This window comes from Mastomys coucha, unplaced genomic scaffold, assembly GCF_008632895.1.
Source record: "Mastomys coucha isolate ucsf_1 unplaced genomic scaffold, UCSF_Mcou_1 pScaffold22, whole genome shotgun sequence".
NCBI classification, from domain to species: Eukaryota; Metazoa; Chordata; class Mammalia; order Rodentia; family Muridae; genus Mastomys; species Mastomys coucha.
The window spans coordinates 907,892-918,875 of record NW_022196905.1 but is presented as its reverse complement, the minus strand read 5'-3'; the positions used below and the strand labels follow the sequence as shown (position 1 = coordinate 918,875).

The 10,984-nt window shown below is 39.2% G+C and overlaps 1 long non-coding RNA gene across 1 annotated transcript; it reads right to left on the bottom strand.

Moving 5' to 3' along the window:
* Positions 1 to 5,523: 5,523 nt before the first annotated feature.
* On the bottom strand, positions 5,524 to 10,186 carry LOC116070078. Its single transcript, XR_004110269.1, has 2 exons — positions 10,065 to 10,186; positions 5,524 to 5,793 (listed from the first exon to the last, which is right to left on the bottom strand). It is a non-coding gene; the product is annotated as an uncharacterized LOC116070078 (long non-coding RNA).
* Positions 10,187 to 10,984: the final 798 nt, after the last annotated feature.

Here is a 10,984-nt window from a genome sequence, read left to right as displayed (position 1 = left end):
ATAAAATAAATCTTTTTTTAAAAAGCACATTAGACAAAACCATTTAAAAACACCTAATGACTTCCTGAAATTATTAGGGGATATTAATAGGCTAGAGCCAAGTTTGGGAATACTTAATATGTACTAACCAATCTATTTAAAGCTCTAGAAGGAGAGGCAGCATTGGATAATACTTGACTATTGTCTCAAGAGGCAGGAAAAGAACTGCACATATTTGAATCCAAACTGAAAGTGCCATTTGTGTATTATGTGGATCCTTCACTGCCTTTAAACTTATTTATTTTCCCAGTTAAATGGTTTTCCTACAGGTGTTATAACACAAGAGGATTAATCTTTGGATAGATTTACTTACACCATAAGGGCCATAAAATACTAACTTCTTACCTTACTCTTCTTGCTCAATTAGTAAATCAGAGGAGGACCTGATATCAACAATTATATAGATTTGGTTCTTACTGTGTTATGTGTGTGTGTGTGTGTGTGTGTGTGTGTGTGCATATATGTATATGATTGTATATGTACACACATACACACACATATATTACTCTTAGCCAACAATCAGTTTTTAAGAGAACTACAGAACTCTATAGGTGTGCAAATTTCATTTGCAAATTGCTATGGAAAGGTAATAAATAATTATCCAGATGATAAGCTATGGGATTTTCTCATACAAACTCAATTTGTGATTACAAAAATAGTCCAGCTTTCTCACACTCCACAGGCAGATACTTATTTCATTGATGGGTCATCTAAGGGTATAGGAGGGGTTCATGGTCCAGCCACATAGTCACCATTCTAATAATGCTTCTTTTTCCTCAGCCCAACAAATGGAACTGGCTGTTTTAAGTCATCTATTATAGTTAATTCATAAACCCTTGGATATCATTTTTGATTCTGCTTATGTTATAGGATTATTTCCAGCAATAGGAACTGCTTAACTTCCTCTTCACATCTTGTTATATGTAGTTATGCTCCCATTACTACAGGAAGTACAATATCTGGTTTAAGCCTGCACATATCCTTTGTTCATTACAAATATTCATGTACACTCTAACCTTTCTGATTTTATTGTAGAAGGAAATAGGCAAATTGCCCTATTTTTACTTCTCCAGAACAGAAACACACACACACACACACACACACACACACATACACACTAACAGACTTCATGTACAATACAACATTCCACCTAGACAAGCAGGAAAAGTCGTGCAGGTTAATCCCAGCACTTGGGAGGCAGAGGCAGACAGATTTTTGAGTTCGAGGCTAGTCTAGTCTACAGAGTGAGTTCCAGGATAGCCAGGGCTACACAGAGAAACCCTGTCTCGGAAAAAAAAACCAAAAAACAAAAAACAAAAAAAACAAAAAAACAAACAAAAAAAACCACACACACACAAAAACAAAAACAAAAAAAGAAAGAAAGAAAAGAAAAAGAAAGAAGAGAAGAGTTGTGCAGGAATGTTCTATTTGTGCTCCCTTACACAGCCATGGTCATATAGCTGGAGTAAAACTACCCAGACGTAAACTACTAATGAATTATGGCAACTCAATGTTGCTCTCTTTGCTCTTGCACTTTGAATGCTACACCTGCATGTTTGCATAGATATATATTCTAAATTGCTTTGGTCTGTACCTCAATCCTCAAAGAATGCTTCCTCAGTATGATCATTTCTTATACAAACTTTAGCTGTTATGGGAGTGCCTACTTTGATAAAAACTGAAAATGGACTAGCCTATAATAGTAAAAAAAATTAAGAACTTCTGAAAAGAATGGAATATTAATCATGTTACAAGCATTCCCTATAATCTTCAAGACTAGGGTAAAATTGAAAAAATACATAGAATATTAAAACAACAATTATTTTTAAAAAATTTGAAAGGGGAAAACACCAAGGGATTTCACTTTTCTTTATCTACTAATTTGCCTCAGGGTGATATATGTTTGAGAGCTCAAAAACATTTCTCCACAGAACATTCTGAGCTGTCTTTAGACAGGCCTGTGTGGTTTAAACAATTTGAGACTTGGAAACCTGGTTGGCTGAAGAAGACCGTGTCTGTCATTGCAGATAGAGCCACTGAAACATTATGGATTCCTCACTGGCTCCTCTGGCCCTTGGCCATCAAAGACAATGGTAGAGGATTAGGAGATGGAGTAAGTCACAGAGGGCAAAAGGAGATATTAATTATACCATCAGAAGTCAAGTCTGCCCACCTGATGCCAAGTTAATACCCTATGTACCAAGGGATAAATTAGTCTATGAAATACATGGAACCTGACTTCACCTGAAAATCTCCTGGTGATGCTACATGCTTTGACCTGTGCATCTTTGGTGAGTGCTTCTGAGGACATGTACTGATCTTATGTTCATCATGCTCCTTTGTTTCAACTTGTAGATTGGATGGTTCCTGCTGCTTTTATCTTTATTGATGACTGTGCTTATGACTTGATCTTGGGACAACAATAGACTCATTCACTCATCTGGAGAAGGGACTGTGTTTGACTTTTCCTTGGTATTTAGATCTCTTTCTATTTATATGAGTTATTATAACATTTGTATTCCTACTAAAGGCAAATATATGCTACAAGATACCAAAATTACTAATCATATGGGTCTATTTTCAAGTTATTCTCTATATTTTTGATCAATTTTATAACATAACCAATAGTACTGGACATATTTTGGATCCCTATTCTCAGTGGCAGAGTATTACACACAACACCTTCACTGTTTTATTATTCATTGTTTATAATTCGATTGCTGATAGAATATTTCATCAAATGACAAATTAGATTTATCTACAACATCTCAAATCAAAACCATTCTGAATATCCTGTGTTTTAAAAAACAAAACACAACAAAAACAAATGGGGTATGGGACAGGAGAAGATATGGGAACAAGGTTCAGGAATGGAGTGGTATAAGGAGAATTCTGGTCTGAGTGATTATTGAGGAACACTCCAAGAAAACAAGTCAGGAGTCTTGTGACCTCAATTTCTTCAAAACAAAAAATTGTTCCAGTTATGAACTGGGCTTGAAAAAAAGTGATGTGTGAAGCTCAAGATGAACTTTAATTAATGAATGAATTTATTCATTTAGTGTGTGTGTGTGTGTGTGTGTGTGTGTGTGTGTGTGTGTGTGTGTTACTATGGAATACAACTTGGGACCTTGGGCTTAGGAGGCCTGTACTATACCACTGAGCTATATCCTCAGCCCACCACAGTTAGAACACTTGGAGCCTTGACAGTTACTTCGATCTTCCCAGGGAATCAGCCTTGGACTCACATTGTACAACACAGAGCACCTTTGCCTCTAAGGCCACTGAAGAGTTTTCTTCCAGAACTATGACTCAACTCTATGGGAGGGCTCTCTTACTATAATATTACAGTCAAACTGTTTCGACTAAAAGTCATGATATCTTAAACATACATTTCCTGGTTAGCCTTAACTCGACCCAGTCTAAAGACACCTGCGAGAAGCCTCAAAATAAGAAATTGCCTAGGTAAGATTGGTTTGTGGGCTTCTCTATGAGGTATTGTCTTACTAACTGATGTAGGAGGGCCTGACCCATTATGGGTGGCATCATCTTTCAAGCAAAAAGTCCTAGAATATTTAAGAAACAAACAAAAAGCTAGTGAAACAGAGAGCAAGCCAGCAGGCAGCATTCCTCCATGGCTTCTGTTTCAAACTCTGGACGTGAGCTCTTGTCCTGACTTCGCTCAGTGACAGATTGTGTCCTGAAGATTCAAGTCAAACCCTTTCTTCCTAAGTTCCTTTTGGTCGAGAAGAAACAGCCGCAGCAACAAAACAACAGTAACAGTAACAACAACAAAACCTAGAACAATATTGTATTACTATTTTTTAAATAGTGTCTTAGAATTTCCATTGCTGTAAAGAGACACCAAGACCAAGACAACTCTTATAAAAGACATTTAATTGGGGCTGGCTTACTGGTTCTAAGGTTCAGTCCATTATCATCATGGCAGGAAACATGGCAGTATCCAGGCAGGCATGGCACTGGAAAAGCTGAGAGTTCTACATATTCATCTGGAGGTCACTAAGAGAAGACTCTCTTTGCCCAACCCCACAGTGATACACTTTCTCTAACAAGGCCACATTTACTCCAACAAGGCCACACTTCCTAATAGTGCCACTCCGTGGACCAAGCACATTCAAACCACCACAAATGGAGATAGCATCTTACTATGTAACCCAGGCTGGCTGAAACTCACAACAATCTTCTGCTTCAGCCTTCTTAGTCCTGGGATATTGGCGGGGGAGGGGGTAGTGGTGCATGGGAAACCCAAGAGAAAAAAAAAATGCCAACATGCTCATTTTTAAATGATTTTCCCCTCTTAATTATGTGTGTGTGTGTGTCTGTGAGTATGTGCATCTGAGTGCATGTGCCTAAGGAAGGCAGAAGGGGTTGGTCAGATCCTTTGGAACTAGAATTACAGAAAGTTGTGAGTCACCTGATGTAGGTGCTAGGACCATGCTCTGTCCTCTGCAAGGTCAGTATGAGCTGCTGAGCACAGTTTTTTAAATATTCACTTTAAGTTTTAAAAACTTGTTCTCAACCTCAGAAATAGTTTAAAAGGATAAATACCTCCCAAGACAGATTTTAATTATAGTAATAAGCAAGGAGCTAACAGAGGGAATTCAGTAAAAATGGAAGAAAATTATCCCACTTGGCCTCCCCTCATTTCATTCCTAACTTAGCCCAAACCACAATCTAATACAACACCATCATTTTATTCATAGCAAGGTAATAATTAAGTTGCACTCTTAGCAAAATAGATCTAGCAATGTTTTTTGATTTGTACCTTCTTTGGTTAAGAATATTGTGTTCAATAATTACATGGCAAAAAAAATGACAGTCTCACAGCAGATGAATTTTAATAGCAAAATACTTTTATATGGGCATAATTTTACATTCTAAAATAATGTCTCCATTATTTTGATTATAGATCAGCTCTTTTAAATCTATAAGAAATATGCTATGTAAGGAGTGTTTGGTGATGAATCAGATTTGAAATTACACCTACTCTCCTTCGATTCTGGCACAAAATGTGTCAGTGAAGCCTGCAACTAGGAAAATGAATTTCAAGAACAGATCTATTCTAAGACTGCTATGGCGCCTTTGCAAATTCATCTATTGTCATCAATGACAAGACTAATAATACCTACTGAAAAATGCTACGGAGTTTGTTTTTGTCTGATTATGGCTCCTATTTTACAGATGAAGGCAGATGAAATAAATTTCCCAAGATAATACAACTGGCTAATGATGTAGTTTGGGTTAGAATAAGGTCTCAAAGACTCAGGGTCATTCCCTACACCAGGACTGGTTACATAATTGAAGGATCCAGTGCAATGCAAAAGCTCAAGACCTCTTGTTCAAAAAATTATTAATGGTTTCTGAAACTGCCCGCAGTTTCATGAACTGGGTTCTCTCAGCCAGGAGGGAATAAAGGACCTGAAATAGAGGGTTTGAAATGCAAAGAGAAAACACGAAGCCAAGTTGCGTCCCAATCAAGGCTCCACTTTACTTAGAATAAGGTAGGGTTTTTATGGTCACAGGAGAAACCAAAACCAAGTCTCTAGATTACACTGCAAAGAAGGCTCAGGTGCCAAAGTCCTCAGGTTCAGAAGATCTTCAGGGGGCTGGCTGGCATACTCAGGCAGTGGGTGTGCTCAGGCAGCTTCTTCAAAGACAAACAAACAGTCAACAGAGAGCATCTGTCTTAGCTCCCAGGTGTTAGCCCCCAAGCAGACGCTGCTAGAAGTCCGATGGCTGAAGTGAAGGGGGAAGGTAACAGTTTCAAGGCTGGAGTATGTGGACTATTCGTAGAATTCTTACCTAGTTTGCATAATGTGGGTTGGATCTCCAACACCACAAATACTAATTAATAACATCAAGAAAGCAACAGCAAAACACTAAAGCAGAGCATGTGGGGCCTTTCTCAGAACAGTTATATGTCATATATTCTGTAAGCAGTGTAACTGAATCAAGTTCTCCTAAGAAGCCACAAGAATATATTCAAGAGCTTGCAGACTAATTGGAGGCTCAAGACTGAAATGTTGCAGGTGAAGACATCAAAGTTGGAGTTGGAGAGATGGCTCAGTGATTAAGAACACTTAATAGTTTTGAGAGGCCCCGAGATTGGTTCCCAGCACCCACATGATGAGTCTGACTCCAATTCTAACCCCTCTTCTAATTTCTACAGGTTCTTGCCTGCATGTGCTACATATATACATACACAGGCATTCACACATACATATTAAAATAAAATGAAATATTTATGAAAAGAAGTCAAAGTTATTCTGGGGTGTCTTCTTCTTCGTGCCCATTGCCCTTGGTATATAGTCCAGAATAGTCTCTAATCTCCATTCTCTTGTATCACCAACCCATGTACCAGCAATACAGGAGCGCACTACCCGACTGGGCTCTTTAGTCTCTTTTATTAGCCATGTGTTAACAACTTCTGCATTTGAAATAGAATTTTGTGATTACTGGACACTTTACAATTTAAATCTCATAGAACATTGGCCTATGCCAACTCTAAAGCTGAGAAAAATAATAGAATCCAAATTATATTTTAAAAAGTCTTATAAAAGATTATTTGCACAGAGATGCAAAGCTCTGTGAGTTCAAGGCCAGCTTTGTCTATGTAGTGAGTTCCAGGGCAGCCAGAAATTATAGTGTCTCAAAAAAGGATAAAACAGAAAAAGATTCTCTTCCCTTGTTTAAGACAACATCCAACTCCCAGAAAGGAAACTTCCTCACCTCTATATATTCCCCAGTGTGATTTCTTGCTTTTTATTAAGTTTAGTTTTAGTTTAAACTTTAGTTTTGTTTGTTTGCTTTTGAACACAGCCTCATGCATGCTAGGCAAGCATGCTACCAATTGAGTTCTGCCCTTGGGCCCCCAGTAGCTTACTTTTTTTTTTAACCTGTGTCCTATTAGTTTTTTCTCATATATATATATATGTATATATGTATATATATATATGTATATCTTATTGGATATTTTCTTTATTTACATTTCAAATGTTCTCCCCTTTCCTGATTTTCCTTCCTCCTGAAAACCCCCTAACCCATCCTCCCTCCCCATGCTTCTATGAGGGTGTTCTTCCACCCACCCACTCCCACCTCCCTGTCCTCAATTCCTCTTTACTGGGACATCTATCGAGCCTTCATAGGACTAAGGACCTCCTCTCCCATTGATGCCTGACAAGGCCATCCTCTGATACATATGCAGCTGGAGCCATGTGTACTCCTTGGTTAGTGGCTTAGTCCCTGGGAGCTCTGGGGGGTCTGGTTGGTTGATATTGTTGTTCTTCCTATGGGGTTGCAAACCCCTTCAGCTCCTTCAGTCCTTTTTCTAACTCCTCCACTGGGGACCCCAGCACTCAGTCCAATGGTTAACTTCGAGCATCAGCCTCTGTTCTTGTAAGGCTCTGGCAGAGCCTCTCAGGAGACAGCTATATCAGGCTCCTATCAGCAAGCATTTCTTGGCATCCACAATAGTGTCAGAGTTTGGTGACTGTATATGGATGACTCCCCAGGTGGGGCAGTCTCTGGATGGCCTTTCCTTCAGTCTCTGCTCTACAGTTTTTCCCCATATTTGCTCCTGTGAGTATTTTGTTCCCATTTCTAAGAAGGACTGAAGCACCCACACTTTGGTCTTCCTTCTTTATGAGCTTCATGTTGTCTGTGAGTAGTTGTATCTTCGGTATTCCGAGCTTTTGGGTTAATAACCACTTATCAGTGAGTGCATACCATGTGTGTTCTTTTGTGATTGGGTTACTTCACTCAGGATGATATTTTATAGTTCTATCCATTTGCAGAAGAATTTCATGAATTTATTGTTTTTAATAGCTGAGTAGTACTCCATTGTGTAAATGTACCACATTTTCTGTATCCATTCCTTTGTTGAGGGACATCTCCGTTGTTTCCAGTTTCTGGCTATTATAAATAAGGCTGCTATGAACATGGTGGAGCATGTGTCCTTGTTATATGTTGGAGAATTGTGGGGAGCCGCAGCTGCCACCCTACATATATATTGAACACATTGTCTCCAGCCAGAGCAGAGAGCATTGAGATAAACAAGCCTTAGTTGGAAAAGCTGAGTGCCTCTAGTTTGTGATGCAAGCTGGCATGATTTTCCCGCAGCCTATTATGCTTTGCCACGTAGCTGATGCTGATTGGGACCAGGGAAAGTATTTAACCTGTGAGGGCTGGGGGTTAGAGAGAGGATGACTATGATTATTGGGATACGTAAGAAGAAGTAAAAATGAAGGTTCCTGATTAAACTGCTGGGAGAAGAGCTCGTTGTTGCCTCCTTATTTCCACTGGACGGAGGGGCGGCAACAGAGAATCTTTTGGATATATGTGCAGGAGTGGTATAGCTGGGTCCTCTGGTAATATTATGTCCAATATTCTGAGGAACCACCAGACTGATTTCAAAAGTGGTTGTACCAGCTTGCAATCCCACCAACAATGAAGGAGTGTTCCTTTTTCTCTATATCCTCGACAGCATCTGTTGTCACCTGAGTTTTGACAGAGACAGGCAGGAGGGTCAATGGAATAGAATTGAAGACCCAGAAATGAACCCACACACTGATGGTCACTTGATATTTGACAAAGGAGCTAAAACCATCTAGTGGGAAAAAGACAGCATTTTTAACAAATAGTGTTGAGTCGGCCAGTGGTGGCACACGCCTTTAATCCGAGCACTTGGGATGCAGAAGCAAGCAGATTTCTGAGTTCGAGGCTAGCCTGGTCTACAGAGTGCGTTCCAGGACAGCCAAGGCTTCACAGAGAAACCCTGCCCCCCAAAACAAACAAACAACAAAAAAATGGTGCTGGTTCAGCTGGCAGTCAACAAGTAGAAAAATGCAAATTGAGTCATTCTCATCTCTTTGTACAAAGCTCAAGTCCCAGTGCAACAAGGACCTCCACATAAAACCAGATACACTGAAACCAATAGAAAAGAAAGTTGGGAAGAGCCTCGAACACATAGGCACAGAGGAAAATTTCCTGAACAGAACCCCAATGGCTTATGCTCTAAGATCATGAATTAACAAATGGGACCTCATAAAATTGCAAAGCTTCTGTAAGGCAAAGGACACTGTCAATAGGACAAAACGGCAACCAAAAAACTGGGAAAAGATCTTTACCAATCCTACATCCAATAGAGGGCTTACGTCCAATATATACAAAGAACTGAAGAAATTAGACTCCAGAGAACCAAATAACCCTATTAAAAACTGGGGTACAAAGCTAAACAAAGAATTTTCAACTGAAAAATATTAAATGGCCAAGAAGCACCTAAAGAAATGTTCAACATCCTTACTCATCAGGGAAATGCAAATCAAAACAACTCTGAGATTCCACCTCATACCAGTCAGAATGGCTAACACCAGCTTACTTCTATAATTATACAAGCTGTCTGTAACTTCTGTTGAGAGACAGTATTGTTTAGGCCAACATGAATTTGTGTGTTCTTAGGACATGCTCATTTGTGTTTGACTCAAAACAAAGCATTTTCTTATGAGTTTTTATTTTGTGTTGATAACAATTTGACTCCCTTTACCAGGCCCTTATCCTCATGTTTCAAACTAATTCAGTAAATATTTTGTTCAAGCCATAATTCTACTTATGTGTCCTGTATAGCTCCAGCCTAAAAACAAACACATATATCTCAGCTACTCCTTGGAATTACCAAGTGAAACACTTTACTATTGTACTCTGTATCCTAATAGTTCCACAATTTTAAATAAAGTCTGAATATCAAACCTTCTCTGCTCTTAGCCTGCTCCCTTTTTAAAACCAACACCAAACCTGGCATGATGATCCACACCTGCAATCCCATCACTGAGGAAGCTGAGGCAAAGGGGTTGTTTTATGTTGGAGGCTAGCTTAAGCTGCAGAAAGAAAGAGACCCTGTCTTAGAAAATCAATGAACTTCAGCCATTTTCCCAGTGCAGCTGAAGCATCTTCTGTACACTGCTCCTTCCTGGGACTATTTGAGCTGTTTTACCCTGAAGATGAAAAAGAACCTCAGATCCTTGGAATTGTAGGCCTTCGATTAGGGAATCCGTGGCTTCTCTGCATTTTCTTTCTGAGATCTTCCCAAGTTTTTCACTTGACCCTGCAGAGAGTGGAAAGGCTGAGCTTGATAGATGCCATATCCTAATGTAAACCTTTTTACCATCCAACACAAATTCTGAGAACAAAGGCAGGCTGTTTGTGAAGTATGGAGAGTAATTGTGACATGACGTTTACATTCTGGAGACAAGAACAGGCTCCGTGTGAACATCTGTAATAGTGAAGTCCTACAGTGCAGGCAGATCTGTCTATGTCTTGATCAGCTTCCTGCCTGAACTATACCTAACCCAGGTTCTTCTTCTCTTTTCCTCTCTCCATAACCTATTTTTCCATCTGAACAGCCCCCCCTCCCAGTCCCCGGCTGTGGTTTCTTTTTTTCATAAGCAGCTTGGTTGGTGGTTCCTATTTTTAGTTCGTTCCTACTATGGGTTAAGAAGGAATCACAGCCAGACCCGAACTGAGACTCTTCACACATTCAGATTTAAATGTAGACAACTGCTGGAAATTATGGCACTAAGATTGGATATAGCTAAGATTGGACAATGTTATGCAGGTCCTGCACAGTTTTCATGGACTGGATACCTATATACAAGCAAATATTCAGGAAATTATTTCTCAATCCTATCAGACCCAGTTTTTAAATAAAGTTTTAAAATCAATAGCCCTCACTGTCTTGGAATTAAATGAGTATATAATATGATCTATTTGTACACAGGAAGAAAATAACAATACCCTCAGTGTAATATAAAGGAGAAGAAAAACTGGAATTGAGGCTTATGGTTAAATAATTGAATACTTTCTTCTATATAAATGCACTGCAGGGCATTTGAAAGTCAGGCAGGGAAGCTTCGCTCTGTGTACTGTTCCACTT